Genomic DNA, 26475 nt, shown 5'->3' on the forward strand with positions numbered 1-26475 from the left:
CCCATCAAAATAACCCTGTAATACTTCATATTATTTAAAAATCATGAGTGCCTGTGCTTAAGAAGCCACACTGTTTAAAAAGTCTTCAGAATTAGCATTCTGAGGTTAGTTTTCAATGGGAAGTAGGCACAAGGGAAAATTATAGGTTTAATAGGAAGTAAAGTTGGTAAATAATATAGTCACCCTTAAAACAAGAAACACCCAAAATGTGTTTGTCCATATGCTATGGGTTAAAGTGATTTAGCAACTTCTCTTTTTAATATACATACCTATCCCATAATATAATATAATATAATATAATCCTAAATATATAATATATATACCTATCCTAACAGGCAGCCACTGACAAACTTTAAAAATATGTTTTCAATGTAATAGAGAAAATGATTACACAAAATATTTAAGATATTTTAATGTTAATGGTATTAATATAACAAACTTTATTTTAAACACCATCCTGAGTCCCTGAAATACATTACATCATTGAATTCCCACTAGAAACCTATAAGGCCAATGATATCTTCTCAGTTTTAGATCTGAGAAACCTACTTTACAAATCACCTAATTTTCTACAAATGCTCAAGAAATCATTTCAATTCCTCACAACAAACAGCAAGGAAAGAAAAGCAAAATAACTTTCCAGCATGCAATCTTCACCCTCTCATTTCTTGCTAGTCCATTTTAGAAAACCTCTTTGTTGTCACGCCAGTCCCTTATGGAATTTCAGTATTACCATCAGCGGTATAGGACATCTAACTCCCAAATGAGCAATTAATTAATCCAAGACAAAAGAACAACAACAAAAAACTAATGAGACACTGCACTGACGCTGGCCTCATAAGTCACTGCAGTTAAAGAATTAAACTTAAAATATGGATCACTAAATTAACCCTTAAATTGATTAAGTCAGTAAAAATATTCACTGACCGGACACTGTGTGCCAGGTACCGGGATAAAACAGAACAACAAATGGCTCTTCTCTTGGAACTTCCATTCCAGAGGGTGAGACAGACAGAAAACACAGCAAAGTAAAGACATAGTGGTAAGAAAGAAAAATGAAGCAGGGTAAGGCGTGTAGAGAGAGACCCTGGCAGGGAAGCCCTCTCTGGGGTGGTGACATTTCAGCAGAGGTGACATTACACATCACAGCTTGTCTAGAAACTGGCTGGCTTTCCTGGACAAATCACAAATCACAAATCACCAGGTTTCCTGATCTGTAAAATGAGGGGTTGGACTAGATTGGCATTTAATGGACCTTCAAGCTCTGAAGTACTATGACTGAGACTTTCAATCAAAAGAAAGCCTTACAGTGAAGAGTTTGCTCTACTGGCTTCTCTAAAGACCCTCTCATTCCCAGTGGAACAAAGAACAGCAATCTATCCCCATGTTGCGTTCTCTTATGAACCTTTTCCCTCTAGAGGAAAGGTCTGCTCTCTTCTTCTTAATCTAAGAAGGCTGTTTAACTAGTAAATATCGCTGTGCAATAGACAATATTTTTTTACATCCCCATGATTTATTTATTTTCTAACTAGAGGTTTGTACCTTTTGACCCCCTTCACCCATTTTTGCCCACCCCCCAAGCCCCCACCTCTGGCAACTACCAATCTGTTGTCTTTATCTATGAGCTTGGGTTGTTTTTTTTTTTTTTTTTTAGGTTACACATAGAAGAGATATCACACAGTATTTGTATTTCTCTGTCTGACCTATTTCACTTATCATGATGCCTTCAAGGTCCATCCATGTTGTTGCAAACAGTGAGATTGCATTCTTTTTTATGGCTAAATAATATTCCAGTGTATACATATACCACACTTTCTTTATCCATTCATCTATCCATAGATACTTAAGTTGCTTCCATATTTTGGCAATAAAAATGTTGCAATGAATATGTGAGTGCATATATCTTTTTAAATTAGTGTTTTCATTTTATTCGGATAAATACCCAGAAGTGGAATTGCTGGATCATATGATAGTTCTATTTTTAATTTTTTGAGGAAACTCCATACTGTATTCCATAGTGGCTGAACCAATTTACATTTCCACCAACAGTGCACAAATGTTCCCTTTTCTCCACATCCTTGCTAACACTTTTTATTTCTTGTCTTTTTGATAATAGTCATTCTAACAGGTGTGAGGTCATATCTTATTGTAGTTTTGATTTGTATTTCCCTGACGATTAGTGATGATGAGAATCTTTTCATGTACTTTTCGGCCATCTGTATGTCTTCTTTGGAAAAACGTCTATTCAGATCCGCCCATTTTTCAGTTGGATTGTTTGGGTTTTTTGCTATTGAGCTGTGGGTGTTCTTTATATATATTTTGGATATTAACCCCTTATTAGATACATGATTTGCAAATATTTTCTCTCATTCAGTAGGTTGCTTTTCATTTTGTTGATGGTTTCCTTTGCTGTGTAGAAGCTTTTTAGTTTAATGTAGTCCCAATTATTTATTTTTGCTTTTGTTGCCTTGCTTTTGGAGTCAGATGCAAAATATCATCACTAAGACCAATGTCAAGGAGCTCACTGCTTATGTTTTTTTCTAGGAGTTTTATGGTTTCAGGTCTTACATTCACATCTTTAATCCATTTTGAGTTAATTTTTGTGTATGACGTAAGACAGTGGCCAGTTTCATTCTTTTGCATGTGGCTGTCCAGTTTTCCCAATGCCATTTATTGAAGAGACACAACATTTCTGAACATCAGCAAGGAATTTTCAGGATTCCACATTGGCTTATCTTGTTACTGGATAGAGATATCTAATTTGGTGAACTATTTACTGCCCAAATTCTCATAACCTGAAAAATACCAATTAATGAAATCAGTTTAAATGCAGAAACCCTGACTTTTTTTTTTTAATGAAATGAAGGATGATATTAAGTAAATGACATCAGGAGTAGGGATTACATAAAGGGAGGAAGCGATTCTGAATACACCATTTCAAGAACTAGCATCCACAGTGACCTCTTAAGCCCAGTTTGATGGGTTGAATTTAGTAAGATTTACCAATAACAAATGCAAAATTCTATACTAGAGCTTAGAATACCAAATGCAAAATTCTATACTAGAGCTTAGAATATCAGATGAACAAGAACAGCACGGAGAGGCTTGGTAGCAACACATATGAAGAAAATCTCCTTAGGAGTTTTAGCAATAACAAGCATAAGTTGGAATAATCATAATTAAGAGGTTCCTCCAAATAGTCACCCTAGGCTTTTGCTACATAAAGTGTGGTCTCTAGACCAGCCACATCAGTATCATCTGGGAGCTGGTTAGAAATGCAAAATCTTGGGATCCACCCCAGACGTACAGAGACTTTGCAGATTAAAAAGATTCCCAGGTGATTTTGCATGCATCAAGTTTGGGAAGCACCACCCCAGGCTCTTAACCTGGTCAGACCAAGTGAAGCCCTAGTTTAGCCCAGACAGATCACACCTGCAATACAGGACTACCTGTAATCACACATTAATGAGATGTAGATCAGATACACAACCACAAGAGACAAACTCAAACTTCTAAACCTATCAAGTTTATTCAAAGGCACTGAGGATGTTCAGTTTAGAATGTGCTATACAATACACAATAACCACTAGCCAGCAACATGCAAATATTTAGCACTTAAAATGAGGGTAGTCCAAATGAAGAGGTTCAATAAGCATAAAATACACTCCTGACTGCAGAGACTTAGTAAGAAAAAAACGAATGTGAAGTATCTCTAATAATTTTTATACTGAATATGTTGAAATAATACGTTAGATGTGTTGGTTTAGCTTTAACATATTACTAAAATTAATTTCACCTATTTCTACTTGCATTTTTTTTAAGGAAAATTAGCCCTGAGCTACCATCTGTTGTCAATCCCCCTCTTTTTGCTGAGGAAGACTGGCCCTGGGCTAACATCCCTGCCCATCTTCCTCCACTTTATGTGGGATGCCTGCCATAGCCTGGCTTGATGAGAGGTGCGTAGGTCCGTGCCCGGGATCTGAACCTGTGGACCCCACACCGCCAAAGCGGAGCGCGCCAACTTAACAACTATGCCACTGGTTCAGCCCCTCTATTTGCGTTTTTTAACACGGCTACTGGGAAATTTTAAATTGCCAGTGTGGCTCCCATTTTATCTCCAGTGAACAGTGCTGCTTTACAGACAACCATGAGTAGGCGTGGGGTCCCTTTCAAACACGTGCAGCACCGCTGTATGGAAGGAATAGCACCCTGTATGGAAGTAATAGTACCCTGTATGGAAGGAATAGTACCCTGTATGGAAGGAATAGCACCCTGTATGGAAGGAATAGCACCCTGTATGGAAGGAATAGTACCCTGTATGGAAGGAATAGTACCCTGTATGGAAGGAATAGCACCGCTGTATGGAAGGAATAGTACCCTGTATGGAAGGAATAGTACCCTGTATGGAAGGAACCAAATATTAGAACCAGGCCTTAACATTGTTACATGATTAAGGGCAGGTAAAGAATCTTTTCTTGTTTTCCAAAAATTCCCAGTGGGGAATGTCATCCCACAGATTCATTGCTGAATCCGAGAGTCATGAAAAGGTTGCATTTCTCATCCTACAAAGTAATCTGAAAATACAGCAATGAAAAAGAAACAAGAAAACCTAACTACTTATCAAAACACACTGCTTGATGAGCAGTTCCCAACGCACACTCTTTCTAACTCCAGAGAAGAATTATAACAACTCATTTTGTTTTCTCTGTGTCAAATGACTGGTGGAAGTCCAGGCAGGCAACAGCATGATCAGAGGAACTGACATTCATGCTGCCAGACAAACATTTTCCTGAAGATGCCACTTACCCTTGCTAAACGTCCTCATGGATAAATTACATGTCATTAGAGAAAATATTGCCTTGTTGAGACTGTCAAGCTTCCCAGCCAGCCTGCTTCAATATTGCAAGGCGAAAAAAATAAAAAAATAACTAAAGCCTCCCTGTTTACATAAACCTGATGTCAACAAAATATAATCAATACTGTCAACAGAGTTTCACAAGAAATATCTATCTCTCCATTGTGATATTGAAGATAACACCAAAGAAAATAACTATCTCATCTTGATTCCAAGATAAAGCTAAAAAATTTTGACTCATATTTCACTAGTTCTAAGTAGTTCATCTTCTAGACGCTTACTAAAAATGCTAAATGATTATTTATGGTCCTAAGAGACTGACTCTGACCCTATTTGGATCAATCAAATCTCAAAAAGTAAATTTTTTTCAAGGGTTGTTTGTTTGGCTTTAACTGAACCAGGCTTTTAGAGGGACGATAAAAGATTATATTATTTGATTTGGCATGGAGAATCTTAAGAGTAGTTTGATCTATCTACATATTATGAAATATTAGTAGCCCAAAGTGGTTCAAACACTGCTGTCTGATTTTGATTTAGATTTAGATTCAAGAGAATTCAGTTTGAGTCCTTGTTCTCATCATGGTCGAATTATTGAGATTTCAGTTTGCTCAGCACTTAATGAGGGCATGGGCTGTGGTACTACACCATTCTCCCCAGCTCTAACTTTCCATATTCCATATTTCCAGGTAAATGGAAGGGAAAAACAGGACTTCTTATTTAACCAAAGAAAACCTATATTTATCCAAATAAAACCTAGGTGATATTTAAGAATGAATATCCTTACAGAAATATTTTTAGTATGTATTTCCAAGAAGGATGTGTAATAGCTCCCCAAAGACTTTTTAAAATTTATAAAGCCATCTATCTTGAATGCATTATGAATACTCCTAAGCAAGGGATGGATAGACTGAAATACACATACACATACACATATACACACACACACACACACACACACACCATTCCTTGACAGATTTTAAAGTCTAATAATGCAACTCCTAAAGCAAATTAGAATTTGCATCTGCAGATTCCCATTAAAATGAAAGCAATCTTCCAGCTATAATTATTTCACTCATTCTGCAAATTGGGGGATCTGTTATAGCATAAAGTAGCATAGCCCAGAACATCTATATCACTCTGTTTTTAATTATAGAACTGATGGATTCATGGAACACCTGTTGTTTACTTTAATCTCAACTCTTTTTAGAGACGCCATGTTTATCCTGTTGCCCGCATTTTGATGCAATCGTGGTTTTTTAAACATCTCAATAACTAGGTCCTTTTTCTTATTAATCACTACATTCACCCAGGAAACTACTTTTTTACTACTAAACCTCATGTGAGAAAGTCTTGTTAGTGTCTTTCATCAAGCTTCATGGAGAGCGCCTGAGTCAAATTTGCATGTCACAAGACTGGCTATAAGTAACAGGGGGAGGGTGTCACTGACTGCGTGCCCAAGGAGCCATCGTCTTAGTGAACAGGACCTGGAATGTACGCAGAACTGGGTCACCTAATGTAACATGGCAAAGGACCTAACTGCACAGTGGCTCTATGGCTGAGGACTGACCAGGGAGCCATAGCTGTGTTAGGAGAGCATTTCCCAAGCGCAAAGCAGCTTTCCTTCTGTCATCAACTTTTACGTTGAAAAGCCAGGGGCGTCAACATAGGTCTTATCACCATTATGAGTATGACCTGCCAGTCAGCTTTATAACATCAGGGCCTTAACACGTCTTTCTTTTTTTTTTTTAAATAACTTCTGTATCATTGATCTCTAGCACAGTGCTACCATTTAGTAGGTACATAATAAATATTTGTTAAATGAATAAATGACTCTCATCCACTCCATCCATGGTGATTGTTATGAGTTGAATTGCGTTCCCCCCAAAATTCCTATGTTGAAGTCCGAATTCTCAGTACCTCAGAATGTGACCTTATTTGGAAACAGGTTGCAGATGTAATTAGTTAAGATGAGGCCATCCTGGAGTAGGGTGAGCCTCTAAATGCAATGTGACTGGTATCCTTCAAAAAGGAACACCATTTGAAGAGATGACCTGCATACAGGCAGAACAGCATGTGAGGATGAAGGTAGACTGAGGAGATGCAGTAGAAGCCAAGGAACACCAAAGTGCCAGCAACCACAGAAGCCAGGAGAGGTGTGGAACAGATCCCCCTCACAGCCTCAGAAGGACCTTGATCTAGGACTTGCAGCCTCCAGAAGTGTGAGACGATAAATTTCTGCTATCGAAGCCCCCCAGTCTGTGGTAATTTGTTACAGCAGCCCTAGCAAACGAATACAGTAATCAAGACAACCTATGACTTGATATTTATAAACAAAAATGGAAAGCTTAAATTCAAATAAAATTAATAGTATATGAAAGCTAAGCTAAGATTTTCAAGGGGTGTGTATCACCATATTAACATTTGATCTCTAAAAATTACACCTAGTCTACATTTAGAAAAGCATAAATACATCAACTAAGTTAAATAAGAACATCCAAAACATAAGACCTTTGAAAATAGAAACTTTCATTTGTATATTGACACATCTCCAGTATCTAAAATACATACAGCCTAGTATATTATGGCCGTAAACCATAATGATTTGTTTAATGAATGAATGAAAGGCTAGCACAGAGTAATATAATTCAAAATACAGGAGCAAATGGGTGAACTTGCTTAATAAAATGCTAAAAACTAAAATTTCAAACCAGAAATACGTTTATATAAAACGCAATTGTTTCTTTACCATTCCTACTTGAAGAATTTTGTGATTTTTTTTAATATCAAGTGTATGCCAGTCACTAAAAAAGAAATTCTAGTAGAAAAATTAGAAATATGCCATATGTTGTCAGCCTGAGAAAAATACAAGTACAATGACATTTTCAACATTTCAAAGAATTATTTATCAAATTTTTGCCTCATGCTGTGCAGACTGCAAAGTCGCTGTGTTTTTAAGAGGCGATTAGAAATAAACAAGGTGGAAATAGACACTGACATTTTTAAATGAAAAGCATAACTATGTCAATACATCCATAGATACCTTGTTTAATGAATTACTTGTGGATTACATTGATAAGGGGAATATAAAAAAATATCTTTCAATAACAATAGTAATTATATTAAAATTTGGCCATTGGTGGGCCGGCCCCATGGCGTACCAGTTAAGTGGGCGCGCTCCACTACTGGTGGCCCGGGTTCAGATCCCAGGCGCGCACCAATGCACCACTTGTCCGGCCATGCTGAGGCAGCGTCCCACATACAGCAACTAGAAGGATGTGCAACTATGACATACAACTATCTATTGGGGCTTTGGGGAGAAAAAGGGGAAAAAAAAAAGGAAGATTGGCAATAGATGTTAGCTCAGGGCCGGTTTTCCTCAGCAAAAAGAGGAGGATTGGCATGGATGTTAGCTCAGAGCTGATCTTTCTCACAAAAAAAAAAAAAAAAAAAGAGTTGGCCATTGTTCAGAATCCTGTAAAAATGTTATTTAATGCTTATCTTTAATATATTGTAAAATGCCAAAGAGAATCCAAGATTCTTACATAATGAGGACTTTTCTACACTTCACATAATTTTCACAGATTTCATCCTGTGCAAAGCAAAATTTTGCCCTCTTTTTTTCTGCTTTTAATTTCCTTTGGTCAAAAATAAACAGTAAACTATTTACCAAATTGCTTCCTTGTGTTCAAACACTGCTAGGTTCTGTGGGAGAAAAAAACAAAACTGGTCTAATCAAGAAAAAAAAAGGACATCCAGTTTTAAATTACTTTTATTGTAAAAAGTTACCTAAGCAAAGATAAATATACAATTAGGCTAAGAGTTCTTAAATTTGCAGCAATTACACACATAAACTTTAAAGTTATAAAATAAATATAAACTATTATCAAATAAATATAATTCAACTTAGCATCAATACAATGTGTTTGATGATGCTGCTTAGGAAAATAAATTACCACTCACACCATGAATTTGGCACTGACTGGTAGGGTGTGAATATTTTTGAATTTGGTGTCAGAGGATGACTCAATTTTTCCCCTACTTTATTCACACAATGGCAAATTTTACCTCCTACAGACATGACAGGCTTCACGTTCACATAAACTCTTCACGGATGTACTAGGCCCATCCTTGTTCTTGCCACAACAAATGCTAGCCTACTACAAATGTAATTGTGCTGGTGATTTTAAACACTGATGCAAACACAGGGCGTGAATTTCTGCTCAGCCCACTCCTGTCTGGCTTCCCTGGACACCACTTCACCAGGATGATGATGATGACACTATTCAGCACTATGTCACTAAACCTAATACACACATTTTAATCCTCTCCATGCTCCTCCTGGCAGCTATAGATGTCCCCAAAACACCCCCCTTGAAACACTCTCTCCTTGGGTTCAAGGGTATGCCCCATTCTACTGGTTCTCTTCATCTTTCCTCTCTGGTCTTACTTTCTTATTCTTTGCCAGCTTATCTTTCCCTATCTGATCTTCGAGTACTGAAATATCTCACCATGCCATGCTTCACAATCCTTGCTCAGGCCACCTCTTCCACACCCAAAGCTTCTGTTATAGCTTCCATATCTATGTCTCCACCTGTAATGAACCCAGGTGCTGCAAGGGACATATGGTATACGTGGTGTCCATGTGGTGAGAGTAGAATCCCAACCCAAGCCTGCTCAGTCAGAATATTTCATCCTCTTAGCCAGGATGATTCCCATGAGACCTAAGCTGGACCAAGTACAGTCAATCCTTAGAGTCTTCTGGAACCACCAGGAGAAAGTACACTCTTTTCCTAGTGGTTGTTCAACTCCTAGAATATAAAGTTAGAACTCCCACTGGCATATTGACACTACATATAAAGAATCAGCTAAAGACAATAAAGAAGAAGGCAGAATTAAGAGATGGAAAGAGAGAGCCATGTACGAGCAGTAGGGTGCCTGGACATAATCAAACCCTCAGAATTTTCACTTAGGAGAGTCAATAAATCCCCTTAATTGCCCATTGAGCCAGTTTAACTTGGTTTTCTGTGTTTTTCAAAGAAAGTCCCAACTAACCAGAAACCCACCCCCAGCAGTCAGTGACATGCCCAGAAACTCAGACCTGGTTGATCTGGGGCCAGGGTGGACGTATTGAAGATGCTTTGTCCTTGACTGGAAAGGAAGGGATTCACTCTCTGTTAGCAAGGCAGCTATCAAACTCCTGTCTGGGTGCTTCAGACCTCGGGCTGGAGGTTCAGATGACCTGATGGGGTGTGCTGGATACTTCTCACCGCCTTTAGTAAAGTCCTCCATGGAACAGGCAATCATATGTCCAGACTGGTGCATTGGGAAACAGACAGAGAAGAAAATAAACTTCTGACCCCAGGGCCACATTCTGTCCACGGCCAGCAACCAGGGTGGCCGAGTCAGAAAACCATGAGCATCGCAGAGTCGGAAAAGCCAAATCTAGGCCAAGCGTCACATTTCTTTTTCTCCAAAAGTCTGGCTGCAAGATATAAGTTTTAAAATATACTGAGCAGCTGAGGGGAAGGGATTATTGGGACAAAGATGAGTTAAGGTGCTAATACAGAGTTCTTATTTACCCTCTATGTCCAAAGACAAGAGAATATCAACATGACAGACGTTTCACTCCACTTTGCCAAAAACTCCAAGGAAATGAGAAATATTAGTGGAAAAAGTTGGCTTAAGTTTTGGGTCAAATTAAAAATGATGAACATATTTTGTTTTGTAAAGACAAATATATTCCCTAGATGCGAAATTCTAAGGTAATAGATTGGTAATAAAACAGCTACTAACAATCAACTTCTCATTTATACAGAAAGCATGAATTCTTTCATATTATCTATACCAAATATATAGCTTTATGCCCTTTCTGAATAGTAATATTATTCCTACTGTACATTTTAAATAAATGATTAAATTGACAGAAGAAACTAGATTGGGAATGAAAAAGGCGGCCAATATTATTAATGTGGAAACAATTTTTTCTAAAAATAATGAGAATTCTTTTGTAATTGTTCATTTATTTTCAAATCCATTCTGCTATTGAGCACTAATAAAGATAATAGTGCCAGGGGTGTAAATCTAAAATCATAGTATTTCACTCACATACATTTGCATCTCATTAGTGAAGAATAAAAGTTTCTACTATAAATAGATATAATCCTTTGTACTATCTGAGATAAACATCCTTAAACATATTTCAAACATACTATTTATAAAGTAAATAAATACCTAAAGCTTCCCAATTTACTGTGGTTAATCTTGTGTGTCAACTTAGCTAGGCTCTGGTGCCTAGTTTTTTGGTCAAGCATTAGCATAGCTCTCACTGTGAAGGTATGTGTGGATGTTACTAAACATCTACAATCAGCTGACTTTAAGTAAAGCAGGTTACCTTCATGATGTGGGTGGGCCTCATCCAACCAGTTGAAGGCCTTACGAGAAAAGACTGAGGTTTCTCAAAGAAGGAATTCAGCCTCAAGACTACAACATAGAAACCCTGCCTGAGAACCTGACCTACTAGCCTGCTATGCAGATTTTCAACTTAAGACTGAAACTGCTATGGTCTGAATCTTTATGTGATCCCAACATTCATATGTTGAAATCCTAATCTCCAATCTGATGGTATTAGGAGGTGGGGCCTCTGGAAGGTAATAAGGTCATGAGAGTGGAGCCCTCGTGAATGAGATTAGTTCCCTTAGAAAACAGGTCTGAGAGAGCCCCTTTGCTGCTTCCATCGTGTGAGGATACAAGGAAAAGTCTGCAACTGGGAAGAGGGTCCTCACCTGACCATGCTGATGCCCTGATCCTAGACTTTCAGCCTCCAAAACTGTGAGAAATAAATTTCTGTTGTTGCTAAGCTACCCAGTCTGTAGATAGCAGCCCAAACAGACTAAGACAGCAACATCAGCATCAACTCTTAGCTAAATTTCCAGTCTGCCAACCTACCCTACATATTTTGGACTTGTTAGTCCCCACAATCGTGTGAGCCAATTCCTTAAAATACATTTAGATAGATAGACAGATAGATAGATAGATAGATAGATAGATAGATAGATAGATAGATAGATGTAGATCGATATATCTCCTACTGATTCTGTTTCTCAGAAGAACCCTAATATATTTACTAATGACAATGTACATCTTTAAGGATAAAATATAACAGAATATCTGTACACATGGTTTACCATGGAGTGGATTTATTTTATTTGAATATTTAAATGTCTTCAAAAAGATCTTGGCTTAAACTCTACCTTTCAGGAGAAGAAAAGTCTTTTTTTTTTTTTTTTTTTTTTGCTTAAAACAGCACACATTTATTACATCACAGTTTCTGCACACAGTGTAGCTGGTCCTTTGCTTCATGGTCCCATGTAAGAGTATAATCACGGGTTGATGCCTCACCTGAAGGCTTGACTGGGGCAGGATCCCCTTTGAAGCTCATATACATGGTTGCTGGCAGGATTCAGTTTTTTTTTTTTTTAATTTTTTGTTTATTGCAGTAACATTGGTTTATAACATTGTATAAATTTCAGGTGTACATCATCATACTTCTATTTCTGCATAGATTACATCATGTTCACCACCCAAATACTAATTACAACCCATCACCACACACATGTGCCCAATTATCCCTTTTGCCCTCCTCCCTTCCCCTCTGGTAACCACCAATCCAATCTCTGTCTCAATGTGTTTGTTTATTGTTGTTATTATCTACTACTTAATGAAGGAAATCATACGGTATTTGACCTTCTCCCTCAAATATATTAAGAACTCATGCATCTCAACAACAAAAAAACTACCAACCCAATTAAAAAATAGGCAAAAGACCTGAATAGACATTTCTCCAAAGAAGATATACAGATAGCCAACAGACACATGAAAAGATGTTCAAAATCATTAACTATCAGGGAAATGCAAATCAAAACTACAATGAGATATCACCTCACGCCCGTCAGAATGGCTATAATTAACAAGACAGGAAACAACACATGTTGGAGAGGATTTGGAGAGAAGGGAACTCTCATACACTGCTGGTGGGAGTGTAAACTGGTGCAGCCACTGTGGAAAACAGTATGGAGATTCCTCAAAAAATCAAGGATAGAACTACCATATGACCCAGCTATTCCATTGTTGGGTATTTATCTAAAGAACTTGAAAACACCAATTTGTAAAGGTACATGCACCCCTGTGTTCATTGCAGGGTTATTCACAATAGCCAAGACTTGGAAGCAACCTAAGAAGAAAAGTCTTTACTCTGCATGATTGAAAGAAATGGTGCTCTATGTTCTCAGTTCTAGTTATTTCTTAAAGGAATTTCCTGACTCTACTCCGGGGCCTGAGAGTAATTGGCTTCACCCATCCACAGGCAATAAGAGCAGTTGGCTTTCAGCTGCCTTGTTAATCAACACAGGGCTTCTTAAGTGATCGTACTTTTAAAGTCATCCAACAGAGTCTAACCAGGAGCTTCTCACAGAAGTGCCACATTCTGCTTGTAGTACTGAGTCAACCAGCAATAGTGTTTATATTTCTGCGAGTTTGCTTGGCCTTTGTGTTGCTGCCAAGTCTCCATTTTGGCAAAGGACAATTTCATTTGTGATTTTGGTAAACACAATATGCTTCATAAGGTGCCAGTGATAAAAGTAACCCCCAAAATCTAAGTCTTGATATCCAAAAACCTAGCTAGAACAAGCTATTTATATTCTAATCAGTGGTAGACAAATTGGTTAGGACAGAGGGCAGTTGAATGCATTCCATGCTTTCCAGAAAGGACAAGTAAAAAATTTTGAGTGAGTACAATTTCCGGTCAAACAGTCATGGTGTATTTTCTCCTATCTCAAGTCAGCCACAAGCTTTCTCTCCCTCTCCATCTCCGTCTGTTCTCCCTCTCCTCATTAAGAATTAGCTCATATATCTTAACTTTGCTTCCTCCTTAACTGTATCCAATATTATTCACTGTTTATTTCCCTTTCCTTTCCCTTTTTGATTCATTAGCCTTCAGTTGCCCACATGGACAATGGCCCTGTGCTCAGCTCAAGAATGTCACCCAGCAACCAGCCTCAAAATGCTGATTGTAAAGGCATTCATTGTAATCAAAGGTGATTTTTGAAAGTTCAAAAGAGGTTAAAAAGTGCATTCTTCAAATTAGAAAAAAATAATAATGGAATCCCTGTTTAATAGTAATAGACAAAACTAGGTGAGTACAATTCTGAACCATTATTTTCCTCCCTTGACGCTATGTGACGGTCTAATGGCAGTAAAGAACAATAACAAGAATTGATAAAGAACTGAGGAAGGTTTTGTGAGAAAACTTATTTGAGTCAACATGAGGCACTTCCCTGTGTAGAGCATCGTGCAAAGGAAATCACTGTCAGCTCCCTTTCCTGAAAGGAGACTGCGACAATGTCACTGGTCAGAGAAACTACATTAGACGCTCTATGTACCACTGGGGTGATCCAAATATACCAAGTTCAAAAATGCACTTCTAGAGAAACGATATTGTATATTTAAATTTTAAAATCTCAAAATTTTTGTTTAAGTGGGTTTGAAAATAGTCTTTCCTATATCTTAGAATTACGCTGACCCTTTGGAAATAGCTTATGGTTTACATGTGAAACATAAGCAGGTAAGAAATGTAATGAGGGCTAAAAATCATGTATTTGAATTACTTGTTCACAGAAGATCCAATTAATTATTCATCAGAAAGAAAAGGGGCAGCTGGAAATGAACGAGAGGAAACTGGTTTGATAATGTGTCTGCCCTTAACATGTGCACTTGCACAGCTGAAAGTCCCCCGTGATCTCTCTGAGTCACTCTTTCTGTCGCATCTCTCCTTTCTTTCTCCTCTTTTTCTTACCTGTTTTTCTGTATCTCTCTTTCAATGTTTTCTTTTCCCTTTTTGAACCTCCCCCAAATGATCAAACTGTATTCCAATCAGGGAAACCTAATCAAAGCATCTCAAAATTGAGAACTGTGTAAAGTTCTGTGAAGAATCCACTTGTTCCCCAACCTCTTTCTGAGTCTTCCATTCTATGGGAAACTCACTCCATTCAGTTTTTGCTCCCATCACTCCACTAAAACTGCTTTGTCGGGGTCCCATTAATCATCCCTTTGCTAAACTCATGGCCAATTCTCAGGCCTTCCTTCTTTTATCTCCCTACAGCATTTGCAGGTTTCATTATCAAAGTCTTGACTAATCTTGTTCGGCTTCATGGACATCATACTCTGCTAGTTTTCCTCCTACTTCACTACCACTTCTTCTCACTCTTCTGCTGTTGTCTCCTCTCCCTGATGTCCCAGTAACACTGGGCTCAGTGGTCCTACATCCTCTTCTCTATTTACACTCACTTCCTTGGAGATCTAAACCTGGCGGCTTTAAATACCATGCACATGCTGATGAATCTCGAGTCACTATGTCCAGCCTGGACTCAGACTCCTCTATCCTCCTGCCTACTCAACACTGACATATGGATGCCCAAGAGACCTTTTAACTCAAAACTGATCTCTTAAGCTCCACCCACACTCTTCTACTTCTCATGTGGTGCCAGCTGCATCCTTCACAGTGGCTCAAGCCAAAATCTTGGGAATCATTCTTGACTTTTTCTCTCTCATCCTATGCCCAATCCATCAGGTCATTCAGTTGCCTCTACCTCCCAGATACATTCAGCATTTGGTTACCTCTCACCACCTCCATTGTTCTCTCTCCCTAGTCTGAGCCCCCATCTCATCTTGATGACACAGTCTCTTAACTGCTCTCCCTGCTTCCACCATTGCTTCCCTACAGTCTGTTCTTTACAAAGCCATCACCTGATCTAAGTCTACATTGGACCACATCACTCCTTAGTTCAACACCCTCAATGGTACACAAGGCCCTAGAAAATCTGGCTGAGCATCAGTTCTCTAAAGCATTCCCCTAGTATTCTCCCCAAGGTCACACTGTCCTTCTTGCTAGTCTAAATCCCACTCCCATGTGGCCCTTTGTCCGGCTGCTCTCTGTACCTGGACCAGTCTTCTCTCAGACAGTTTCACGGCTCCCTCCCTTTACTTCTTGCTTAACTGTCACTTCTACCTAACTACCCAATGTAAAATTTCATCATCCCCTTGCCCACTCTCCCTTTCTTTTCTTTTCCATAGCACTTGTCAGCTTCTACCATATAATATAGTTTACTCACTTACGTTTACTGCGTATTGTCAACCTCCCATCATTACACTGTAAACCGCACAGTAACAAGTGTCTCTGTGTTTTATTCACTAATATATTCCAAGCACCTAGAAGACTTCCTGGCTCAAAGAAGAGGCTCAGAAAACTCTTGTTGAATAGATAAATCTAACTTAAAACTGTATTCGATATTTGCAAAATCTTCCCTAAAGTTTACAAAAGGTATGTATCTCAACTTAAGGTAAATTCCTAATACGTAGTGAAACTGACACTGAACTGACAATTTAACACCTGGAGCCGAGCCTGGATTCTGTTCTGATGATTTGGCCTTGAATTTCTTCAACCTCCCTGAGCCTCAGTTCCTTCTCTGTAAAATCAAGATAATGTTTTGCGAGAGGAGTCAAGATGGCGGCGTAAGCAGACTCGGAACTCACCTCCTCCCGTGGACACAGCCAATTTACAACCACTCGTGGAAAAATTACCCCTGAGACAGAACTGAAAACTGGATGAGAGGAACTCCTGCAACAACGGACAATCCTAACTGAGGTGGAAGAGGCAGAGACTCCCTTCTGGAGAGAAAACGCCGCCTTCACAAGCCGCCAGCGTCACAGCCGCCGGGAGCAGCTCACAGGTACGTAGCCTCCCTGGAGGCGCGGGGCCCTGAGCCGGGGAGCGCCCCCGCGGTGGGCATTTTGTGGACCCAGCACAATCGAGACCAGCGGCATAACATCTGACTGTGCCTGCTACTAAAACACTGGGGAGCACCCCCAGAAAACCCGGTTCACAAAGAAACTACAACTGGCTCTTAAAGGGCCCGCGCGCAAACTAACCCGTTTCAGGAAGCACCCTAAAATCACCAGAAAGAAAGGTGCACAGTGCTTTGGTGACAAGAGACTCACCTAATAGGCCCTGTGTGCATCTCGGTGAGGGGTGAGATCTCCAGGGACTGGGACATTGGCGGTGGCCATTGTTGTGGCCTGGTGTGGGCGTGCTGACACACACGCCATTAGAGTTCTCCCTGAGGCCTGCTAGCCCAGGGTCTGCCCCACCCACTAGAGCACCGATTTAATCCAGCTCAGCCAGGGCAGGCAGCCCACCCTAGAGACTGTCCCACCCAACAACAAGCCCTCAGGCAACGTGTGGGCCTGCATAGATTGGTAACTGGATTCTCTGCAGCCTGGCAACTGAGCCGACTTGAGCAGGGCAGGGTGGGCAGAAGGAGCAGGTGGAGAGTGTGGGGCAGTGGCGGAGTGTGTGGGGCTCCCGCCGTGGAGAGACTGGGTCCTTTTGGGGAGGTCGGGGCACTCATACGGGGCAGGACTGTGTTGACTGTGTGTGTGGACCTGTGGGCGGCAGGACTTCTCAGCCACAGAAGACTTGTACTTCTCAAAGACCCACATAGGAGGTTTGCTCCACCTCCCAAACCTGAAACAATTGGGTGCTCCTGTGCCTAAGGGCAGCCCCACCCAGCTGCAATCCTCAGAGAGCTGACAAGAGACCTAATAGGCTAGAGGCTTACAGCAATTATAAGGGCCTGAGCCTAACAACCTGCCACACTGGGGCCTACTCACTTAAAAGAAATACTGCAACACAAATGTGGTATTAGAACTTGCAGCCAACTGTGCTGGGGATCCCCACACCTGATAAAGAGACTGAAGGGCCCACAACAACTACAAGCAGCTGAGCATTACAACAGCTGGCCAGGAGCCTAACTCAGCCTCCCTGGGCGCCTACAGGGAGAGCAAACAGGCCACAGCAGAAGGATACATGTAGCCCACATAGGGGTCACCCCTGGAACATTGAGAACTGAGGGAAGCACACTGGAAGCCTCCTAAGCCATCACTTACACAAGGTCACCTATCCAAGAGCAGGAGACGTAGCTGACCTACCTAATACATAGACACAAGCACAGGGAAACAGGCAAAATGAAGAGGCAAAAGAATACATTCCAAGTAAGGGAACAGGACAAAACCCCAGAAAAGGAACTAAGTGAAACAGAAATGAGCAACCTACCTGACAGAGAGTTCAAACTAAGAGTGTTAAGGATGCTCACTGATCTGGGGAGAAGAATAGATGAACTCAGTGAGAATGTCAACAAAGAAATGGAAGATATAAAAAAGAACCAATCAGAAATGAAGAATACAATACTGGAAATGAAAAATTCATTAGAGGGACTCAAAAGCAGAGTAGAGGATACAGAAGAACGGATCTGTGAGCTGGACGAAAGACTAGAAGAAATTACCCAAGGTGAACAGGTAAAAGAGAAAAGAATTAAAAAGAGTGAGGACAGTCTAAGGGACCTCTGGGACAACATCAAGCGCACTAACATCCGTGTTATAGGTGTCCCGGAAGGAGAAGAGCGAGACAAGGGGGCAGAGAATCTATTTCAAGAAATAATAGATGAAAACTTCCCTAACCTAAGGAAGGAAACAGACATCCAGGTACAGGAAGCACAGAGAGCCCCAAACAAAATAAACCCAAAGAGGCCCACACCAAGACACATCATAATCAAAATGTCCAGAATTAAAGATAAAGAGAGAATCCTAAAAGCCGCAAGAGAATGTCAAGTTACTTACAAAGGAAACCCCATAAGGCTATCAGCTGACTTCTCTGCAGAAACCTTACAGGCTAGAAGAGAATGGCACGATATATTTAAAGTGCTAAAAGGAAAAAACTTACAGCCCAGAATACTCTACCCAGCAAGGTTATCATTCAAAATGGAAGGAGAGATCAAAATTTTCCCAGATAAGCAAAAATTAAAGGAGTTTGTCACGAAGAAACCAGTGCTACAAGAAATGTTAAAGGGACTGATTTAAGGGGAAAAGAGAAGACCACAAATAGGAAAAATTATCTATTTCCATGATTAGAACGTAATGGATACAAATGCACAACAAAGAGGTTAGATATGATATCAAAAACATGAGGGAGGAGGGGAGTTAAAGAGTACAGCTTTCAGACAGAAGTCAAACTAAAGTAACCATCAATTCTGTATAGAAGAAGAAAGGAACAGAGAAGGACTAATAAAACACTGAGAAAAAAAAAAAAGTTAAGAAATGGCAGTAAGTACATACTTATCAATAGCTACTTTAAACGTCAATGGACTAAATGCTCCAATTGAAAGGCACAGGGTGGCTGACTGGATAAAAAAACAAGACCCATATATATGCTGCATACAAGAGACACACTTCAGACCTAAAGACACTCACAAACTGAAAGTGAAGGGATGGAAAAAGATACTCCATGCAAATGGCAATGAAAAGAAAGCTGGGGTAGCAGTACTCATATCAGACAAAATAGACTTTAAAACAAAAACTGTAAAAAGAGACAAAGAAGGGCATTACATAATAATCAAGGGAACAATCCAACAAGAGGATATAACACTTGTAAATGTCTACGCACCTAATGTAGGTGCACCTAAATATATAAAGCAATTATTAACAGACATAAAAACAGAAATAGACAGTAACACAATAATAGTAGGGGACTTTAACACTCCACTTACACCAACGGATAGATCATCCAAACAGAAGATCAATAAGGAAACATTGGCCTTAAACGACACACTAGAACAGATGGACCTAGTAGATATATACAGAGCATTCCATCCAAAAACCGAAGAATACACGTTCTTTTCAAATGCACATGGAACATTCTCCAGGATTGATCACATATTAGGCCACAAAACAAGTCTCCATAAATTTAAGAAGATTGAAATAATACCAAGCATCTTTTCTGACCACAACGGTATGAAACTAGAAATCAACTATAGGAAGAAAATCAGAAAAGCCACAAATACGTGGAGATTAAACAAAATGCTACTGAACAACGACTGGGTTAACGAAGAAATCAAAGAAGAAATCAAAAAATCCCTGGAGACAAATGAAAATGAAAATACGACATGCCAGAATTTATGGGATACAGCAAAAGCGGTTCTAAGAGGGAAGTTTATAGCGATACAGGCCTATCTCAACAAACAAGAAAAATCTCAAATAAACAATCTAACAATGCACCTAAAGGGACTGGAAAAAGAAGAACAAACAAAGCCCAAAATCAGTAGAAGAAGGGAAATAATAAAAATCAGAGCAGAAATAAATGAAATAGAGACCAAAAAAATAGAAAAATTAATAAAACCAAGAGCTGGTTCTTTGAAAAGATCAACAAAATTGACAAACCTTTAGCTAGACTCACCAAGAAAAAAGAGAGAAGGCACAAATAAGTAAAATCAGAAATGAAAGAGGAGAGGTTACAACAGACACCTCAGAAATACAAAAGATTATAAGAGAATACTATGAAAAGCTATATGCCAACAAATTCGACAATCTGGAAGAAATGGATAAATTCTTAGACTCATACAACCTTCCAAAACTGGATCAAGAAGAAGTAGAGAATTTGAATAGACCAATCACCAGTAAGGAGATCGAAACAGTAATCAAAAACCTCCCCAAAAATAAAAGTCCAGGACCAGACGGCTTCCCTGGTGAATTCTACCACACATTCAAAGAAGACTTAATACCTATCCTTCTCAAACTCTTCCAAAAAATTGAGGAGGGGGGGAAGCTCCCTAACTCATTCTACGAAGCTGACATTACCCTGATACCAAAACCAGACAAGGACAACACAAAAAAAGAAAATTACAGGCCAATATCACTGATGAACATCGATGCAAAAATCCTCAATAAAATACTAGCAAATCGCATACAACAATACGTTAAAAAGATTATACACCGTGATCAAGTGGGATTTATTCCAGGGATGCAGGGATGGTTTAACATTCGCAAATCAATCAACGGAATACAGCACATTAATAAAATGAAGAATAAAAATCACATGATCATCTCAATAGATGCAGAGAAAGCATTTGACAAGATACAGCATCCATTTATGATAAAAACTCTGAATAAAATGGGTATAGAAGGAAAGTACCTCAACATAATAAAGACCATATATGAGAAACCCACAGCCAATATCATTCTGAATGGTGAAAAACTGAAAGCCATCCCTCTAAGAACAGGAACCAGACAACGATGCCCACTGTCACCACTCCTATTTAACATAGTACTGGAAGTCCTAGCCAGAGCAATCAGGCAAGAGAAAGAAATAAAAGGGATCCAAATTGGAAAGGAAGAAGTGAAACTGTCACTATTTGCAGATGACATGATTTTATATATAGAAAACCCCGAAGAATCCACCAGAAAACTTTTAGAAGTAATAAACGAATATGGTAAAGTTGCAGGATACAAAATCAACATACAAAAAATCAGTTGCATTTCTGTACACTAACAACGAAGTAGCAGAAAGAGAAATTAAGAATACCATCCCATTTACAATTGCAACAAAAAGAATTAAATACCTAGGAATAAACTTAACCAAAGAGGTGAAAGATCTGTACACCGAAAACTATAAAACATTTCTGAAAGAAATTGAAGAAGACACAAAGAAATGGAAAGATATTCCGTGCTCTTGGATTGGAAGAATTAACATAGTTAAGATGTCCGTACTTCCTAAAGCCATCTATAGATTCAGTGCAATCCCTATCAAAGTTCCAACAACATTTTTCACAGAAATAGAACAAAGAATCCTAAAATTTATATGGAACAACAAAAGACCCCGAATAGCTAAAGGAATCCTGAGAAAAAAGAACAAAGCTGGAGGTATCACACTCCCTGATTTCAAAATATACTACAAAGCTGTAGTAACCAAAACAGCATGGTACTGGCACAAAAACAGACACACAGATCAATGGAATAGAATCGAAAGCCCAGAAATAAACCCACACATCTATGGACAGCTAATCTTTGACAAAGGAGCCAAGAACATACAATGGGGAAAAGAAAGTCTCTTCAACAAATGGTGTTGGGAAAACTGGATAGCCATATGCAAAAAAATGAAAGTAGACCCTTACCTTACACCATACACAAAAATTAACTCCAAATGGATTAAAGACTTGAATGTAAGACCTGAAACTGTGAAACTTCTAGAAGAAAACATAGGCAGTACGCTCTTCGACATCAGTCTTAGCAACATCTTCTCAAACACCACGTCTGACCGGGCAAGAGAAACAATACAAAAAATAAACAAATGGGACTACATCAAACTAAAAAGCTTCTGCACAGCAAAGGAAACCATCAACAAAACGAAAAGACAACCTAACAATTGGGAGAAGATATTTGCAAACCATACATCTGATAAGGGCTTAATCCCCAAAATATATAAAGAACTCATGCATCTCAACAACAAAAAAACTACCAACCCAATTAAAAAATGGGCAAAAGACCTGAACAGACATTTCTCCAAAGAAGATATACAGATGGCCAACAGACACATGAAAAGATGTTCAAAATCACTAATTATCAGGGAAATGCAAATCAAAACTACAATGAGATATCACCTCACGCCCGTCAGAATGGCTATAATTAACAAGACAGGAAACAACATGTGTTGGAGAGGATGTGGAGAGAAGGGAACTCTCATACACTGCTGGTTGGAGTGCAAACTAGTGCAGCCACTATGGAAAACAGTATGGAGATTCCTCAAAAAATCAAGGATAGAACTACCATATGATCCAGCCATCCCACTGCTGGGTATTTATCCAAAGAACTTGAAAACACCAATTTGTAAAGGTACATGCACCCATGTGTTCATTGCAGCGTTATTCACAATAGCCAAGACTTGGAGGCAACCTAAGTGCCCATCAAGGGACGAATGGATAAAGAAGCTGTGGTATATATACACAATGGAATACTACTCAGCCATAAGAAACGATGAAATCCAGCCATTTGTGACATCATGGATGGACATTGAGGGTATAATGCAAAGTGAAATAAGTCAGAGGGAGAAGGTCAAATACCGCATGATTTCCTTCATTAAGTAGTAGATAATAACAACAATAAACAAACACATAGGGACAGAGATTGGATTGGTGGTTACCAGAGGGGAAGGGGGGAGGGAGGAGGGTGAAAGGGATAATTCGGTACATGTGTGTGGTGATGGGTTGTAATTAGTATTTTGGTGGTGAACATGATGTAATCTATGCAGAAATAGAAGTACAATGATGTACACCTGAAATTTTTACAATGTTATAAACCAATGTTACTGCAATAAACAAAAAATTTAAAAAAAAAGATAATGTTTTGCAGTTTTTTGTTGTTTTTACGTTTAAGACCAAATATGATGATGCATGCACAACAATAAATTCAAAAGTGCAAGATCGTATGCTAAGAGGACCCCCTACTCCCTTTGAACAGGGCCATTCGCCATGTGCTGTCATTTTATATAAAGCAAGTGATAAAAATATACTGTAATTGTAACGTGCAGCTTCACTCACAGACCAAAATAAATCTGATTAAGACAGTTCCTTAAAGAGTGATGGTTACTTGGGTTTTCCCATTCAAGCATAGAAATCCTGTGATGCCCAGAAGGCAGCCTTAAACCAGAGATTAACTGGAGATGCCAAAAGGATTTGTGGAGAAGGCATCAAGCCACAGGATGAAACAAGGACAACAGCAGCTTATTTCACCTAGAGAGAAACCAGAGGAGAGCGGTGAGGAGCCTGGGTCCAGAGCCACACTTCCTGGGTTCAACCCCTGGTTCACCAACCTTTACTGTGTGCATGGCCTTGGACCAATTGCTAACCTCCCCTCATCTGAAAAATGGAGACGATCCCTAGGCTTACCGTGAGGCTTAAATGAGCTACCACCTGTGGAGCACTTAGAAGACCTGTGCTCAAAAGAAATTCTTTTGGGCAACCAAGCATGGGGAAACAAACAAAACACAGTTCTATCTATGCATCCAGCAGGTTAAAGCATTTTCCCTGCCAATGAGGTAAAGCCAGTGGAGAAGAGGTGGGGAAGCATCTGCTCATCAGGTGGAGAAACAAAGAAACTCTAAAGCTAAAGGGGACACCAGAAATATACACAACTTGATGCTATGTGTGACTTTAATGTTAAGATTATCCACAGAGTGAGCGTTCTCCGACTCAGTAATTCTACAACAGAGTACCCAGTGACTCCTGGTCACCCTAAACCTGAGGTTCTCTCAGTGGGGTTCTGGGGCAGCAGCATCCGTATCTCCTGGCAACCAGTGAGATATGCACACTCTTGGTCTTCAGCCCAGACCCAATGAAATCAGAAACTGTGGGTGTGGGACTCAGCAATCTGAGTTATAACAAGCCCCCAGATGATGGGGGACATGAGCCAAACTCTAAGAACACTGCCTGAAGCCTCTGAAGAGAGGAGAAAAGATATGGATGGGGAATCCAATCTGACTCTTCACTGCTTTATCCAAGTGACTAGAGTGTTTACTTGCAAAAAAAGCAATCTTTAGAACACTGAGTAAATACAGTATTCACTGAGAAATTGTATTTGGTTTGGCAGCACACAAAATCTTCAGCTCACAAATATCTACCTAGCAACAACTACGTGTCAGCCACCAAGCTATAAACCAGAAGAGACAAGAAGAATAAAACACGGAACTTGGTCCCTAGGAGTTTATAATATTATGAGGTATTCAGACCTTGAAAGACTAACAAAAATGGAAAGCCAAATGGAGCTCCCGCTGTCACAAATAAGAAGAAAGTGAGCAAAGCTCTGCAAGGTTGAACATGCAAGGAATGATCACAACAGCAGTTTGTCAGGCATGGTGGGAGGGAAGGAGGTCACAAGGGAAGTTGTTGGAGGGGAGGCTGGACGTGTCCATGTCACCCTGAGGAGTTTGGCATTTATTACATTTTCAGGACAATGCTATTGAAGGTTTTGGAGAAAGGTTGTGTTTCTCTAGATCCACCAAACTCGGCTCAGGATGATGGTTTAGCAGCAATTTGTCTCAGAGAGGAAAGAGGCTAGACAGAGACCAGAAGAACAGACAACTGTGCGGAAAAGAGAGGTGATGAAGATGAAGATGAAACAGAAGTAAAAATTGCAAAGCAGAGTTAGGACAGAATATAAAATTGCATCAGTGACTAGGTCCACAGGATGAATTACTGGGTGAGTCAAATATAATCTCAGGTCCAAAAAAAGAAAACCAAAAAATATATCTTCCTTCAATATGTATGTGGTATGGGATAAGACACATTTCCTGATAAAGTGGCTGAAACTATGCTATGTGTAATATGTTTGAAAAGTCTATTTGGACTGGAATACATTTGAGCTTTATATGATGAGTTATTGTCACAAGAAACAAAACCAGAATCACAGAACTTTAGAGTGTCAAGCCAAAATGGAAACACGACTATGGAAATCCCTGTAATATTATGTAAGACTGTTTATTATGAAATTTATCAAATTCCCAAACAACTCGCTCATATCGTTGAAATTAGTCAGTAAGTAAAGACATATCAAGATCCAATTAGTTGATTTGAGAATGTGCATGTTTAGAATTTCACATCCTTCATTAGATATCTGTACTTAAAAACCATTCCTACACTACTAACATCAGGACTAGATTCCTAAATTCTAAAAATTCTAAATATTAAAATTTCGGTTTTCATATTTCAATGTTCTCTACTTTCACATGATTAATTTAAATCTTCTGTAAGAAAACAGACATAGAAATGGGCCTTCCTATGGGATAGAGCCCAAGATGATATGGACGAATCAGCTGTATCAAGGTATGAAGTTCTGTCAAACAGGGAGAACATGCAGCAGAAGCAAAGGCACTGAGGCAGGGACACGCCTAGCCTGAGCTGGAAACAGGGAAACGCCAAGTGTGGCTGAGACATAGCAGTCAAAGGGGCATGTCATTGCAGACCATGGTAAAGATGCTCTGCCTGATACACAGAATTGCCAGGAGAGTGGTAAGCAGAAGAATAATATGCCGAGTTTACACTTGTGTTCTTATGAGTAATGCAAATCTTGTCATCTGGACCCAGAATAATGTAAAAAGCTCTTGACTCATAAGGGTATCTTTGATCTTTGGGGTCAATAAGCATAAGAGTTAATATACATTAAGTGTGGGTTAACCTACTTAGTGTCATAGTTAATAAATTTGAGCTAAGCCACAAATGTGCATATTTAATTACTGAATACATATGCTAGTAGAGACAAAAATATCATCTCTATACAAGGGAAATTATGCCTGTCTGCTCTCTTAAGTGTTTTGAGATAGTACATAAGCATACAGGAAAAAGAAGACTACACAATGTAATATATTACGATTTCAACACAAATCTTCAACCAGGAGCCACAAAGGGCTGACAAGGGCTGCTTGTGGTCAGCACAATGCTGAAAGGGAGAGAGAACTTCTCTGCTGGAGACAGTAACATGTATGTACCTCGTGGGTTCCTTAGGAACACTCGCTTGGGGCCCACAGCAAGTCAGGGGCTCTTTATATCAAGTGCTTGGTGGCTGGACTTACTCCCCGAAAACGACTGTGATAGAACGAAATCACAGCGCGGCTCGAACCCAGTTATGTACCATTTTTTAAAGTAACTTTATACTGGAATTGCTCATGCTTGTTTTCCACTTTTGTTTCC

At 39.3% G+C, this 26475-nt stretch overlaps 1 protein-coding gene across 8 annotated transcripts in view; it reads right to left on the reverse strand.

The window, feature by feature from the left end:
- Nucleotides 1–26475, reverse strand: part of CTNND2 (catenin delta 2) — an 879093-nt gene that overhangs the window by 805657 nt on the left and 46961 nt on the right. The window contains exon 1 of one of the 8 annotated variants that reach the window (XM_087443131.1): nucleotides 16907–16991. The exons of 6 other annotated variants lie outside the window; for them this stretch is intronic. The gene's annotated coding sequence lies outside the window, so the exon portion shown is untranslated. Of the gene's footprint in view, nucleotides 1–9953; nucleotides 10214–16906; nucleotides 16992–26475 lie in introns of those variants that run through there. One more of the 8 variants, XM_087443132.1, reaches the window with a different exon arrangement.

Source organism: Ceratotherium simum, chromosome 18 (assembly GCF_057802395.1).
Source record: "Ceratotherium simum simum isolate JZ-2026a chromosome 18, ASM5780239v1, whole genome shotgun sequence".
NCBI lineage: Eukaryota > Metazoa > Chordata > Mammalia > Perissodactyla > Rhinocerotidae > Ceratotherium > Ceratotherium simum.